General features: G+C 46.8%; 1 protein-coding gene across 1 annotated transcript in view; it reads left to right on the forward strand.

Moving 5' to 3' along the window:
- RGSL1 (regulator of G protein signaling like 1) overlaps positions 1-16,366 on the forward strand; it is a 1,267,980-nt gene that overhangs the window by 202,957 nt on the left and 1,048,657 nt on the right. The window lies entirely within an intron of this gene.

Raw genomic sequence — 16,366 nt, forward strand, 5'->3', positions numbered from 1 at the left:
TTTTTGGCATTGAATTAAGCAAATGGTCAGTATACCAGGCATTGGCATGATTTGATTCAGCCCATGTTGGTGTATCTAAATATCACCATGAGGTAAAATATTAAATGTTAAGTTGTCAATCTCGCCTTCATTCTTGCTGGATGGGTTCAGAGCCGATCCTCGGCTCCGACTCGGCCAATACTAAAGCTCGAGAGCTATTTTTACCGGCTCGAGGCTCCCCTATATCCCACAATGCTAGGCGGTAAATACCCAGATCTCGTTTGCCGCTTTAGCTGCGAGGTGCTTGTTTCAACCGGCTCTGCAGGTTAGTGACTTTTTATAGTTGTTAAACTCTAAAATCCCCTTATTTTTCTTTGGATAGTTTCTCTAAATAGTTTTTTTAGTTATCTATCCCTAGTTTCATTCGGGTTCCCCTAATTGTTTTTCCCGTTTATGCCCTGTTATTTTCCTTAGGCCTTCGGGCCCTCCTAACTTCTTTCCCTTAGTCATACTTTATTGTGTGAGTGATTGGCTTAGTTTTCCCCTTTCTTTAAAGGTGTGTCTGTGTGTGTGTCTGTGTTTTACAGATACTTTAGGATGTCTAAAGAATCCAAGGTCTCAGGCTTCAAGAAGTGTGACTCGTGCTGTCAGAAAATGTCTCTGACAGACGGTCACACTTCTTGTGCATATTGCCTGGGACCTTTGCACCTGCAGGACTCTTGTTCTGTCTGCCACGCTTTCAGTCCAAGAGTCCTGCAGGAACGCAAAAATAAACTTATACTTCGAGGCTTATTAAAGCCTGAAGGCTCCCTGACCCAGACCGTGTCAGAAAAACCTTCAAAGCCTTTCTAGGCGTCGGCTCCAGCTTCGGAGCCGTCCGCTGGTGGCTCTAAGGCTGCTTCGACATCGAATCTGTCTGGAGCCGATGTTTCGAAGATTCATACTGTTACCTCGGCTCCAGCTGGAGCCGAGAGGTCCGAGACTCAGATGGCTCCGATAGTTTTGTCGGAGCCATCTACTAGGAAGAGGTCGAGATCCCCATCCATTGACTCTATCCACTCAGCCCCGGGATCTCCACTCTTATCAGAGAGGAGCCATAAGTCCCACTCCTCTCGGTCCTCCAGACTGTCCGACCATGACTTAGAGAGGGTGGTGAGCAGACTTCTCAAGTCCCAGGCACTGGCCCAAATACTGCATAGCCCTACCCAAAGGTCAGTGGCTATACCCATCCCTTCCTCAGTTCCTCCTCCGATTCCCATGAGTTCGGAGCCGGAGCTTCTGGGAGCCATGACTGTCGGTGCGTCGGAGCCGATACTTCCACTTTCGGCTCCGTCGTCGGCTCCAATCTCCTCCTTGGAGGGATCTGGGTGCCGGGCTTCCCTCGTCGGCTCCAAGGGGGCGAGTGGCATCGGACCCTTGTCCGAGCCCGTTCGCCCTCTCAGAGCTTCAGCGCTGGTGAGCTCGGCCCCGACATCGGCCTCAGAACCGTCCCTTTCGGTTCCGGGAGGAGTCCTCGTCTCTTCGGAGCGGGGATCTTCGGCCCCGCCTGATCGGGGCGCCTTTGAGGTCATGCGGAGCGTGCTAGACCCGGTGTCTGCTCCACGGTCGGCTCCCTCAGCTCCTCCCTCTACAGTGCCTGCGATGGTCTCTACCCACCCTCTCGTCCCAGACCGTAGAGAGCCAACATCTCAAGTTTCCCCACTGGGAATATCCTCCTCTTCTGAGGCTTCTCCTGATCCTTCAGGGGAACCCCCTCGGAAGAAACAATGCAAGAGGAAGCATATTGACTCCCCCGAGTCTATCACCTCAGATACCGACTTGGATGAGTCTGAAGGGTCCCCACGGCCCTCCTCTGAGGATGTCTCCTTTTCAGACATCCTTGAGATCCTTAGACAGAGGGTGAACTGGTCCACCCTTAACCCTTCAGAGGACGAGTCGGTCTACCTTGAGGCTTTTGGCTCTCGCTCTTCCACCTCCTGGGTATCTCCTCCCTTTGACCCCCTCATGGAAGTGGTGGCAAGGAAGGCGTGGACAGCCCCTGATACGGTGGAACCTACCCCACGAAGGCCGTCCAAGTTTATTACAGCTCCTAAGGACAAAGAATTCTTATCCAAGGGCATCTCTGTTGATGCTATGGTGGTGGCCGCAGCCACTAAGAAGGAATTAGCCGATCCTTCAGTACCTATCCATCCTCCTAATAAGGAATCTAGGACTATGGATAGGTACGGTAAGTGGATGCTGTCCTCAGCGACCTTTGCTATGCGTTCGCTGAACTACTTGTGTCACTTCACCCGTCTTCAGAGAGATATGCTCAAGGAAATGGGTGATGCTTTGCAGGATCCAACAACTGAGGGGTTTCGAGACAAAGTGAACTCCCAGTTGGCAACCCTGAATTCAATCGTCAACTCCTCCATGCGCCTTCTTTCCTATGCGGCCGATGGGGCGAGTAGGGCCGCTGGCACAGGTGTAGCTTTGCGATGTCATGCCTGGATGTGGCTTTGTAACTTTGCAGACCCTTTCAAGGCGTCCTTCACCAATTCCCCTTTTGATGGTTCAGCGTTGTTTGGACCTCAGGTGAAGGACATGTTGACTAGGGGTGAACAGGATGGCAAGACTCTCTCTGCCGTGGGAGTCTGGTTTTCTACCCCTTCTAGACCGTATCCCAAGGGTCACAAGGGGGGGAAAATGTGGTTCCACAAATCACAGGGAGTCTCGCCTGATGCACGGAGTCAGTTCCCCTCTAGAGGCAGAGGGGGGAACAGCAATAGACGCCGCCCTAGGGGCAGGGGGGGTCCGCAAAATCAAGGTAGCAGAGAGACTCTCTCTGACAAACCTTTTCAGCATCCCTGAGGAGTTGCCCGACTGTCCCGCCTTCGGAGGCAGTCAGGGGAAGATTATCACTGTATCCAGAAGCCTGGCTTTCTCTCACTCAAGACAAATGGGTACAGTTGATTATATCCGAGGGTTACAAAATTCCCTTTGTCCACATCCCATCTCAACCAAAAGGGCCCCTTCCAGACATTCCACCCAGTCTAAGGGAACAAGCAGCGCTAGAAATATCAAAGCTGCTGTCAAAAAGAGCTATCCAGCCAGTCCCGGCAGACCAGCAAGGATCCGGAATCTACTCCAAATTCTTTTTGGTTCCAAAAAAGACAGGGGACTGGAGACCGATATTGGATCTCAGCAGTCTAAACAAGTCTGTAAACAAAACAAAATTCCGGATGGTCATGCTTCAGTCCATTCTATCCTTCTTGGGTCAGGACAATTGGATGTGCTCAGTAGACCTTCAGGATGCACACTATCATATCAAGATGCACAGATGCTCCAGAAGGTTCCTCCGCTTCCGGCTGGGAGCCAGTCACTATCAGTTCAGAGCTCTGCCCTTTGGTCTCACTACAGCCCCCCGAGTGTTCACCAAATGCATGGCAGTGGTAATGGCTCATCTGAGACGACAAGGATTCCAGCTGTTTCCATATTTAGACGACTGGCTCCTTACCGCTACCACCAGGCGTCAACTTCTCATATCCAGAGACTACACCATTCATACTTGTCAAGCTCTAGGCATTTCCATAAATTTCGAAAAATCTGCCTTGTTGCCTTGTCAGGCTATTACCTAATTCATCTTTCCGCGAAGCTAACAGAGCAAAGAGTATCAGATATCCGCAAACATGTTCACATTCTTCTTCAGTGTGACAGGATCAAAGCCAAGTTTGTCTTGAAGGTTTTAGGTCTCATGGCAGCTGCCATTACACTTCTTCCCCTAGCCCACTTTCACATGCGGATCCTCCAGTGGATGCTGTTTTCTCAGTGGTCCTTCCAACAGCTCCCAATGTCTCACAGTATTCTGCTGACCCAATCATGCAAGAAGCATCTACCTTGGTGGATGACCTCCCCTCAAGTTCTTCAGGGCAGATCATTCATCCCCCCCCGGTTGCCACGGTGACAACGGACGCCTCCCTGATTGGGTGGGGGGGGGGCATTGTCAGGGCAGGACAGTCCAGGGCACATGGCAACCTTTCGAAAGCCATTTGCACATAAATGTCCTGGAGATGAGAGCAGTACTTTTAGCGTTGCAAGTCCTTCAGCACTCTCTTCCCACCGGGACTATTGCAATTCAAACAGACAATATGTCTGTAGTATGGTACATCAACAAACAGGGCGGAACCAAGTCTTATCCCTTATGTCGAGAGGCACTCAGACTTTGGCAGTGGGCGATCTCATCTCAGCGGTTTCTGATAGCAACGCACAGCCCCAGGAAGTCCAACGTAATAGCGGACAAGTTGAGCAGGGCCATACTCATACCACATGAGTGGTCTCTCAAACAGTCAGTGCTGGAAGAAATTTTTCAGAAATGGGGCCGACCTTGCTGCGATCTTTTTGCTACTCCCCAAAACAGCAAGTGTCACGATTTCTTCACCCTCTTTCCCCTACCAGGTCAACCCGCCAGGGACGCTGTAGTCCACGATTGGCCCCGGGGACTTCTGTATGCCTTTCCCCCCTTTCCACTGATCTCTCAAGTAATTCAGAAAGCTACTGCATTGAGAGTCGACATGATCCTCATTGCCCCTTACTGGCCTCGTCAGATATGGTTTCCGTTCCTTCACCGGTTTCTGTTGGAGCAGCCTTGGCATCTGGATCCAGTGCCAGATCTTTTGACCCATCAATCAGGTCAGCTGCCCCACTCCCTCCCATCTCTCAACCTCACAGCTTGGTTGCTCCGCTTCCTACCCTAGCCAGGCTTCCTTTAATTTCCCATTCGGTCCGTAACATCCTTATAGCCTCCCACAAGTCTTCTACAAGAAGGATTTACAATAGCAAGAGGAAACATTTTTCCTTCTGGGCAGCAACTAATAACATAGACCCTTTCACTGCACCTATCCAGTCTATACTAGACTTCCTGGCAGAACTTTTTCACTCAGGTTCTTCTTCGTCTACTATTAGAGTACAATTGGCGGCTATCTCTAATTTCCATGTAGGCTTTTCAGACTCCAGCATCATGTCCCACAAACTTTGCAAAGCCTATCAAAAAGGTATATTTTTGCTCAAGCCCCCAATTAGAGACCCCCCACCTCAGTGGGACTTAAATTTGGTTCTAGCCTCCTTGATTCTCCCTCCCTTCGAACCGGCCGCTTCCTGCTCTCTGAAATTGCTTTCATGAAAAACCCTTTGGGTATCTGAACTTCATGCTCTTTGCAGTCGTCCTCCATACTTAGTTTTCCACAAAGACAGGGTGTCCCTTCGGACCAACCCTTCCTTTTTACCCAAGGTTTCTTCTGAGGCGAATCTGAATCAGACAATCGACCTTCCAGTTTTCTTCCCTAATTATTCCAACAAGGCAGAACAAAAGTTACATTTCCTAGATGTTCATCGCCAGCTTCGTTATTATTTGGATAGGACTAAACAGTTTAGGAAGTCTAACCAGCTATTCCTATCTTATGCGGAAGGCAAGATGGGCCTTCCAGTTTCCAAAGTGTCCCTTTCGAGATGGCTGGCCTCTGTAATTTCCTTTATTTATGAACTCAGACACCAAAAGCTACCATCACGACCTAGAGCTCATTCAACCAGGGCGTTAGCTACGTCTGTAGCTTTTCAAGACAGACTGCCCATAGATTCCATCTGTCAAGCAGCTACATGGGCTTCTCCTCATACCTTTATCTCGCATTATAAATTGGATATGGCCTCCAGAAACCGGGCTAACTTTGGTTCCACCGTACTCAAGAGTCTGTTCCGATGAGCCACCCAGGATAAGGGTGCTAGGGACGCTGTCCCATCCAGCAAGAATGAAGGCGAGATTGACAACTTAACATTGAGAAGTTATGTACCTACCATAACGTTCCATGTTAGTTGTCTTCTTCTCGCCTTCTTTCTTGCGTCCCACCCTCCATCCCCCTAGCCTGGACAGACCAAGAGGATCCTTTGGATCTTTTATCTTCCACAGCGTCAACCACCTCTGTTGCCCCTGATTGATAGTTATACAGGTAGTTTCTATGGAGGTGGATTTCATTTTTCTCTGTCTCTAGGAGACCAGCACTGCTATACTTCTAGCTATCAAACGAGATCTGGGTATTTACCACCTAGCATTGTGGGATATAGGGGAGCCTCGAGCCGGTAAAAATAGCTCTCGAGCTTTAGTATTGGCCGAGTCAGAGCCGAGGATCGGCTCTGAACCCATCCAGCAAGAAAGAAGGCGAGAAGAAGACAACCAACATGGAACGTTATGGTAGGTACATAACTTCTCATTATCCACTCCCAGACTCGGTAAATTGCCACAGGTGACATGGTACTATACAATATTCTAACACAGAGGCAATTAATAAAATACAATACATTATGAAAAAAAAGTAAACCTGTTTTGTTCCATCATTCTGAAACATCAAGGTTTCAGCCACCTCCTAACTGAAGACTAAAATTCAAGGTACTATTAAACAAATAGCACATGCAATTCTACTACACACTGTCTGCAAGAAATCTCACAATATATTTTGCTTAATTTTTGTACATTTGATATGCAAGTAGAACAACTGTAAACAAACCTAAAGTGTACACAATGTTGGATTCTACCTTCAATGGTATACCCACCTGGCTCTGTATAATGGATTAGTGATGGCCTGACTGCCTGTTGAACAGCTTTGGTTCATTAAACAAGAACTTCACACAAAAATGAAGTTTCTCTTTCCAAAAAGTGTTTTTCCCTGCCTGTAATCGAAGACTAAACACTTCACACACACAAAAAAAACAATTTAATAATTATGTTTGCCTTTCTTTCCTGTATCTGTCTCATCTATTATCTCACAACAGCTATTAAGATTACCACAATACTTATGTTAGGCCGCTTATCCCAACAGCAAAGCCATTAAGAAAACAATGACATTTAAATGTGCCTTATCTCTTACAGATTACCAGCATCACACCTCAGATAAATAATGTAGCCAGGAGTCTGAACAAAAGTCAGGTCTTTCAAGATTAGTTTCAGCTGTAAATGTCTTTCCTGTAATAAAACTCCGTGCCACAAAGAAAGAACGCAAATGTGTTAATCTAACCTATTGCTTTCTTTCAGTATATGATTTTGCATTTTTTATACACTGTGATTTCTGCAAAAGTATGTTTCTTTTGGAGTTGGGGAAAGAAGTTTAACATCGAAGACTTTAATTCTAGCTGCAATGTTTAAAACTGTGAATGTAACACAAACCATTTCAGCCCATGTAACACCTGTTAATCACAGGGGCAGATTTCTCACACTTAAACACTGAATTACAGTTGTTTACTTTGAAACCTCATTACTAAGGGTTTTGCATCCAGGAAGAAAGAGGTCATTATCTCCTTCTACACTTCCCTCATTAGGCCAGTCATCGAGTACAATGCCCTATTTGGCATGTACCTCACTAGACACCTGCAGCAACTGGAGAGCCCCCAAAAGTACCTCATAAAGAGGATCCTAGGCCTTGAGCACATCCTATATGGATAGACTCAAAAAAATATTCTTTGTCTCATATCGTCTACTTGGATGTGATATCTGCTTGACTTACAAAGCCATGTCTGACCCAGCCCTGTTAGAAATGCTGCATCTAAAGAAATCCCAACCCCTCCACAACACACGCTCCAGAGACCACAGCCTCATTACCACAATCAACAGAACAAGCTGGAGGGACAGGTTCATAACCCAGAGACTGCCCATGCTATGGAATAGATTTCCCATACATGTCAAAAAGAGCACCTCAGTGGCCTTCTTCAAGAGAAATCTTGATGAGTGGATGGGAAATAGAAAATTCACCCGGTGGATCACTCCAGTGGCTCTACTCGACAGAGGCACTAAGAACTAAGGTCAGGTGGCACAATGCCAGGGTAATCCTATGGGTTAGGCTTGTAAAGGCTCCAGGGCCATTTGCCTAGTACACACCTATGAACCTATGAAAAGAACAATTAACTCAGCTACATTTTCAAGTCTGCCATTCAAGCATTCCTTAAAATGCTACAACAGAGGTGGCCACAAATGAAAAATCAAAGGAAGCAAAGTAATTAAAAATGCAGATTGATGCTGACGGTGAAAAGTAAGCAGTCACAACAATGTTGTCAATTGATGGGAGAGAAAACTACAGTAAATGATCCCCTCATCTTACGGATTTCTTTCTCTCCCTCTAACATGACATAAGGAAGGTGAAGCCATTGACTGTAAAACAACATAATGCTAGCCATGGCAACCTCCTTCAGATCATCCTTCTGCCAGGAGTGTGCGCTCACTCCCACCCTCCCCTTACATCAGCCCTAACAGCTCTGCCACTGCTACCCTTATGAGATTCATGCAGGCTTCCACAAATGACTCAACCTCTCGACTAAGTGGCTTACCACTCATATAGCATGGAGATGGCCAGGCTCTTACATACACTGTTTCTTGGGATGGGTGAGTGATATCGCCAGCACAGTCTCATCCTTCCCCTGTGGCACTGCTAATGCCCATACCACTAATCGAACATGGGTCGCCTGGGGTGCAGTAAGGGCTTTTTCTCTCTGCTCCACTGGGCTGCTTAAACAGTAATGTTAAGTTGTCTCTCTCGCCTTCATTCTTGCTGGTTGGGTTCGGAGCTGACCTTCGGCTCTGACTCGGCCATTTTCTAAAGCTCGAGAGCTACTTACTGGCTCGAGGCCTCCCTATATCCCACAATGCCTGGCGCTAGACCCCCAGATCTCGTTTGCCGCTTCAGCTACGAGGTTGCGCTTTACTGGCTCAGGTCGTATTCATCTTTTTGTAATATTAGTAGTTAAACTTTTAGTGTATATTTTTCAAGTTTCTTGTTTAATTAGAGTAGTACTGTAGATTAGTCTTACTTTTTCCTGTGTTTTCTGACCCTTGGGAAACTCATTCCCCCCCCCCCCCATCTCCCTAAGTAGGCCGTTTAAATTAGAGGCTATCCCCTTCCCTTTTAAATTGTTCCAGTAGGAAGTAGTGTTTAGCCTTTGTAGTCTAAGAATTAGTTTTGTTAGTACTGTTACCTTTAGCTTTTTGTGTGAAGGTGTGGGACTAGTGTGTATGTGTGAGTGCGTGAGTTTTTTTTTGTTTGCACTAGTCTAACATTCATCCATCAGTATTCCTTTTTTCTTTAACATGTCAAAGGATACCAAGGTATCAGGGTTCAAGAAGTGTGACTCGTGCTGTCAGAAACGGTCACACTTCTTGTGTTTATTGTTTAAGTGCCCTACACCTGCAGGACTCTTGCTCGGTATGTCATGCCTTTAGTCCGAGAGTCCTGCATGAGCGTAGGAACAAGCTGATTCTCAGGGGGTTACTAAAACTCGCTCGGCTTCGGGATCGCCTTTGCTACAGTCTGAACAGAGCCATCGGTCCCATTCTTCTCGGTCCTTGAGGCTATCCGATCATGACTTGGAGAGAGTGGTTAGTAGACTCCTCAAATCGCAGGCCCTGGCTAAAACGTTAACTAGCCCTCCTCATCAGGCTGTGGCTGTTCCTGTTTCTGAAGTAGTTCCTCCTCCGACTCCTCCTGTCAGTTCGGAGCTGGAGCTTGTTGGGGCTCGGATCCTGGAGACGTCGGTGCCAATGCTTCCCCTTTCGGCTCCTTCGTCAGCTCTGATTTCTTCAATGGTTCTGTCCTTGGAGGGATCTGGGCGCTGAAACTCCCTTGATGGCTCCGAGGGGGCAAGTGGCATCGGACCCTTGTCCGGCCCCGTTCTCCCTCTCGGAGCCTTGTCGCAGGTAAGCTCGGCTCCTACATCGGCCTCGGAGCCGTCCCTTTTGGTGCCAGAGAGGATTCCTGTCTCTTCGGAGCGGGGGCCCTCTTCTCTGCCAGACAGGGGCACCTTCGAGGTCATGAGGAGCGTGCTGACTTCTGAGTCTGCACCTCGATCAGCCCCTTTAGCTCCTCCCCCCAGGGTGCCTGCTTCGGTCTCTGACCCTCCTCCAGACCACAAGCGAGGGGGTCAAATGCTCCAGGTCATCCCACTAGGTGTATCTTCCTCTTCCAAGGCCTCCCCTGAGATTTCAGAGGAGCCCCCTTGAAAGAGGAAATGTAAGAAGAAACATGTTGACTCCCCAGAGTCTGTCACGTCAGATACTGACTTGGAGGATTCGGAAGGGTCCCCAAGATCCCTCTCTGAAGATGTCTCTTTCTCAGACATCCTTGAAATCCTTAAGCAGAGGGGGAACTGATCTGCCCTTAACCCTTCTGAGGACGAGTCGGTATACTTGGAAGCGTTTGGTTCTCGCCCCTCCACCTTCTGGGTGTCTCCGCCCTTCGATCCATTGATGGAAGTAGTGGCTCGGAAGGCGTGGTCAGCTCTGGACACACTGGACCAACCCCCCGCAGGCCCACTAAGTTTATTACGGCCCCTCAAGATAAACAGTTTTTGACTAAGGGTGCCCCCATTGATGCCATGGTGGTAGCAGCTGCCACGAAAAAGGAGTTGGCTGACACTTCTGTACCTGTCCATCCCCCTAATAAAGAGTCTAGGACAATGGATAGATATGGGAAGTGGATGTTTTCCTCAGCGACCTTCTTCATGCGGTCACTGAATTATTTGTGCCACTTCACCCGTCTTCAGAGGGATCTCCTCAAGGAGCTAGGAGATACCCTGCAAGATCCATCAGCTGCGGGGGCTCAAGACAAGATAAACTCCCAGCTGGCGACTCTTAATTCTATCATCAACTCCTCCATGCGGCTCATTTTGTATGCGGCTGATGGGGCGAGTAGGGCCGCAGGCACAGGCGTGGCTTTGAGAAGACATGCCTGGATGCGGTTATGTAACTTCACTGATCCCTTCAAGGCGTCCTTGACCAACACCCCTTTTGATGGTTCGGCTCTGTTTGGACCTCAGGTGAAAGATACCCTTACCAGGTGTGAGCAGGAAAGCAAGACTCTCTTTGCCGTGGGAGTCTGTTTTTCCACTCCCTCTAGACCATACCCTAAGGGTCAGAAGAGTGGAAAGATGTGGTTCCAGAAACCCCAGGGAGCTGTGCCTGACACACGTGGCGAGTTTCCCTCCAGAGGCAGAGGAGGAATCAACAATAGATGCCGCCTGCGGGGCAGAGGGGGTCCGCAGAATCAGGGCAGCAGAGAATCTTTCTCTGACAAGCCCTTCCAGCACCCCTGAGGGGCTGCCCGGCTGTCCACCTTCGGAGGCAGTTGGGGGAAGGTTGTCTCTGTACCCAGAAGCCTGGCATCTCATCACTCGAGACAGATGGGTACAGTCTATCATATCCGGAGGTTACAAAATCCCGTTTGTCCACACCCCCTTAAAATCAAACAACCCCATCCCAGATGTTCCACCCAGTCTAAGGGAACAGGCAGTACAAGAAATTTCAAGACTGCTAAAAAAACAGGCCATCCAAGTCCCAGCAGACCAGCAAGGATCCGGAATTTACTCAAAGTTCTTTTTGGTACCAAAAAAGACAGGGGACTGGAGACCCATTTTAGATCTCAGCAGACTAAACAAGTCTGTTCAAAGAACAAAGTTCTGGATGGTCACACTTCAGTCCATTCTACCCTTTTTGGGTCAGGACAATTGGATATGCTCCATAGATCTTCAGGATGTGTACTACCACATCAAAATGGACAGGCATTCCAGAAGGTTTCTCCGCTTCCAGCTGGGAGCCAGTCATTACCAGTTCAGAGCCCTGCCCTTTGGTCTCACCACAGCCCCCAGGGTGTTCACCAAATGCGTGGAAGTGGTTACTGCTCACCTGAGATGGCAAGGATTCCAGGTTTTTCCATATCTAGATGACTGGCTCCTTACTGCTACCACCAGACATCAGTTGCTGAGAGCCAGGGATTATACCATCCAAACATGCTCCAACCTAGGTATCTCAATAAATTTCAAAAAGTCTGCATTGTTGCCTTGTCAGTCTTTAACCTTTATAGGTGCAAGATTAAATACGGAAGATCTGTCTGCAAGACTTCCAGTAGACAGAGTGGCAGACATTCACCGACATGTACAGGTATTATTAGGATGCAGAAAGATTCAGGCCAAATTCGTCCTAAAAACCTTGGGTCTCATGGCAGCAGCGATCATATTAGTTCCCCAGGCTCGTTTTCACATGGGGATTCTCCAATGGATGTTTTTCATCCAATGGTCCTTTCAACAACTTCCTTTGTCTCACAAGATAATAATTACACAATCATGCAAAGACCACTTGGCTTGGTTGATGGTCTGTCCATCAGTACCCCAGGGCAGACCATTTGTCTTTCCTCCTCCAGTTGCCACGGTGACCACGGATGCCTCCCTGATTGGGTGGGGGGGGGGGCATTTTCAGGGCAGGACTGTCCAGGACACCTGGCAACCCCACGAGTACCACTTGCACATAAACGTCTTGGAGATGAGGGTGGTGCTTTTAGCGTTGCAAGCTCTTCAGAACTCTCTACCCACTGGGACCATTGCAATTCAGATAGACAATATGTCTGTAGTGTGGTACATCAACAAGCAGGGTGGAACCAAGTCCTATCCATTATGTCGAGAAGCACTCAGACTATGGCAGTGGGCAATCTCCTCTCAACGGTTTCTGACAGCAACGCACATCCCTGGGAAGTCCAACGTCATAGCGGACAGGCTAAGCAGAGCTATTCTCATGCCTCACGAGTGGTCTCTCAATCGGACAGTAGCAGACAAAATCTTCCGCAAATGGGGTCAGCCTTGCTGAGACCTTTTCGCAACTCCTCTCAACAGCAAGTGCGACAGTTTCTTCACTCTCTTCCCTCTTCCCGGACACTTCCCCAGAGATGCTCTAGTTCACGATTGGCCCCAGGGACTTCTGTATGCATTCCCACCCTTTCCCCTAATTCCCAAACTAATTCAGAAAGCTACCGTGCTGGGGTGCAGGATGATCCTCATTGCCCCCTACTGGCCTCGACAAATCTGGTTCCCGTTCCTGCATCATCACCTTCTAGAGCAGCCTTGGAATCTGGACCCAGTTCCGGACCTCTTGATCCATCAGTCGGGCAGGCTGCATCAATCTCTTCAGTCTCTCAACCTCACTGCTTGGTTGCTCCACTTCCAGCCTTAACCAGGCTTCCCAGTATTTCCCATTCAGTGCGTGAGATTATCCTTTCTTCGCAGAAACCTACAACCAGGAAGACTTATGCTAGTAAGTGGAAATGTTTCTCTTTCTGGGCAGAGGCTAGAAATATAGATCCCTTCACGGCCCCTGTCCATAACGTCCTAGACTTTTTAGCAGAACTTTTTCAAGCGGGCTCCTCTTCTGCCACCATTAGAGTTCAGCTAGCGGCAATCTCTAATTTCCATACGGGCCTCTCAGAAACCAGCATCATGTCCCTTTCTGAAAGGAACAATCTTGCTCAGGCCTCCAGTGAGAGATCCCCCCACCTCCGTCGGACTTAAATTTGATCCTAGCTTCCTTGATACTGCCTCCCTTTGAACCGACAGCTTCCTGTTCCTTGAAATTGCTTACTTGGAAAACCCTCTTTTTGGTGGTCATTACTTCAGCGAGGAGAGTTTCTGAACTTCAAGCCCTTTGTGTTCTTCCTCCTTACCTAGTTTTCCATAAGGATAGAGTTTCACTCAGGATTAATCCTTCGTTCCTTCCTAAGGTCCCCTCTGAAAATAATTTGAATCAATCCATCGATCTGCCAGTCTTTTTTCCAAATTATTCCAACAAAGCTGAACACAAATTACACCAGTTGGATGTTCATAGGCAATTACATTTCTATTTGCATAGGACTGGGCAAATAAGGAAATCAGACCAACTCTTCCTGTCCTATGCGGAGGGTAAGCAGGGTCGACCAGTGTCTAAAGTAACCTTATCCAGGTAGTTGTCCTGTATTATTACCCTTGTTTATCAGTTGAGGAATAAAGAACTCCCTGCTAAACCTAAAGGCCACTCTACTAGGACTTTAGCTACATCAGTAGCTTTTCAGTCAAGACTACCTATGGAAGCCATTTGTGCGGCGGCCACATGGGCCACCCCTCATGCCTTCATTTCACATTATAAATTGGATCTGGTCTCTAGGAGCAGAGCTGATTTTGGTTCCACTGTGCTCAAGAGTCTGTTCCAATGAGCCACCCAGGACTAAGGTGCTAGGGACGCTGTCCCAACCAGCAAGAATGAAGGCAAGAGAGACAACTTAACATTAAGAAGTTATGTACCTACCATAACGTTCCATGTTAGTTCTCTTCTTCTCGCCTTCTTTCTTGCATCCTACCCTCTATCCCCCTAGCCTAGATGGACCGAGAAGAGTCCTCCTACAGGTCTTGTCACTGGCTGAGTCTTTACCGATTATGTCCTCTACCTTTCTCTTCAGCCCTGTAGCTGAAGTTTTTGCTATTGGGATGGTTGTCCTCTTGTATTATGATGGTGTTAGGTCTTCCAAATGAGATCTGGGGATCTAGTGTCAGGCATTGTGGGATATAGGGAGGCCTCGAGCCAGTAAGTAGCTCTCGAGCTTTAGAAAATGGCCGAGTCAGAGCCGAAGGTTGGCTCCGAACCCAACAAGCAAGAAAGAAGGCGAGAAGAAGACAACTAACATGGAACGTTATGGTAGGTACATAACTTCTTATTCTCGTAATTTCAGTACTGTTGGAAAGTCAAGTTGGATAATACTTGCATGTTAGTAGTATATCAGAAGGGTTCTCTTAGTTTAATTGCCTATAACATTGAATAAAAGTATCATATAAAATTGACTGCTATCTCAAATTGATGAGGAAACACAAAAATATTGAAAATACTGTAGCTGGCAAAGTAGCACTTTGTTTTTTTGCTTGCAGTTGTGCTCTCAACAGCAAGCCCAAACTAAATGAATGTTCTTGAAATTGATCAGTCATTAGCTTCACCCAGGCATTACACCAGTCAGCGTATTAGAAAACCAGACCTAATTACTATTAATGAGGTGATCTAGTTCATTCCCTTTTCCTAGTTGATAAGCCCATTTGAAAGATGGTGCTCACCTTGTTCATCACTAGCCAGCAGTAACAGATTCCTTGACTAGTCCTCTAAGCAAGTATAGTGAGTCCCATAGCCGGCCTTAGGCACAGGCTAAGTAGAGCGCCGCTCTACTAGGGGCGCTTTTCCAGTAATCTGGATGGTGTAGGTAGACCAGGATGGTGGCACCGAGTGGTATTGGGGAGGGGGCTCTGTGGAGACCTTTTGTCTAGGGCACTAGTTGACCAAAGTTCGGCCCTGGTGAGTCATTCTTGAAGTGGTAGGCCAGGTACATTATAAAACACATGGAAACGACAAAAATTTAATTTAAGTGCTTTTGTTTTTATTATAGACTTCTTTTGAATGTCCATTACCTACCAGTAGAATTCACACAGTTTGTAACCCATTGGAGTAAAACTGTTAAAAGTAATGACTATGAAGCTAGTTTTCTGGGTTCATCACAATGCGCTTTAATAATGAGAAACATTTATCTTTAAAGTAATCATGTCTGGCAGCTATTAAATTTATTATATATCAAGTAAAAATGTAGCCTAATGCTTGAACAGGAATATAAAGGAATAAAAGAATCTTCATCAGTAAGAATTTTTGATGTAACAAAAATAATTTATAATATCCTGTCATTTGGAAACATAGCTGTTGCATTCACTGCATTTGAGTGATGCTGAAATGGTTGACAGTCATGTAAGTTGTCCCCTTTTTTGGCGGTGCAACTTTATTTATTTTTATTTTATTTTATTTTACATTTGTTTACAGGGAGAGTCCGATTGGGCATTGCCCCTTTTCAGCGGAGGCCCGGGGAGAAAAGCTCCACATAGTAAAAAATACATACAATACATACAATAAAATTTGACAAAAATTGTATAATGATACATGAAATTCAATATCACATCACATAAAGCTCAACATACTAAATTATATTACTTTGATATTAACTCTAATAGAATAAGGAGTACATTAGGCAAACCACCAGATGGGACTTCATCTCTTCAAAACTGTAATACCTGCTATTTTTGTGTCAATTAGATGAAGACTCTGACAAATCCTTCTCAGTTCATTCAAGACCTCCTTCCTTAGAGATACCTGGAGTGGCTGTACTTGCACCTCTGTGGAATTCTGTAAAGGGGAAATAAACAGAATGTGGGTTCTCTTTCAGAAGCATGGAAAGAAACTAAGTTAACATAGTAGGAATACTGTTGGGGAAATGATGCAGAAGATGAGATATGTCAGATTTTAAGTACAATGAAAGAAAGTAAACTATTCTAACAATGGGTTAGAAAACAGGATATGTAAAAAATGGACAGCTTGAAAACAGCACAATGTTTAAAGAAAATGTGAAGCAACACTCTCAGTGAAGGGATGGTGGGTACAGCAAACAGTTTTCTGAAGGAAACTGGGGGTGAAAATAATCAGAAATGTTTTCTGAGTTGGGGCGCAGAACACCTTAAGCATGAACTGCAGTAGATCCTGCCAGTATGAAAGACAACTGGT

The sequence above is a fragment of the Protopterus annectens genome, chromosome 10.part0 (genome assembly GCF_019279795.1).
Source record: "Protopterus annectens isolate FY-2018-M chromosome 10.part0, PAN1.0, whole genome shotgun sequence".
Classification (NCBI taxonomy): Eukaryota; Metazoa; Chordata; order Ceratodontiformes; family Protopteridae; genus Protopterus; species Protopterus annectens.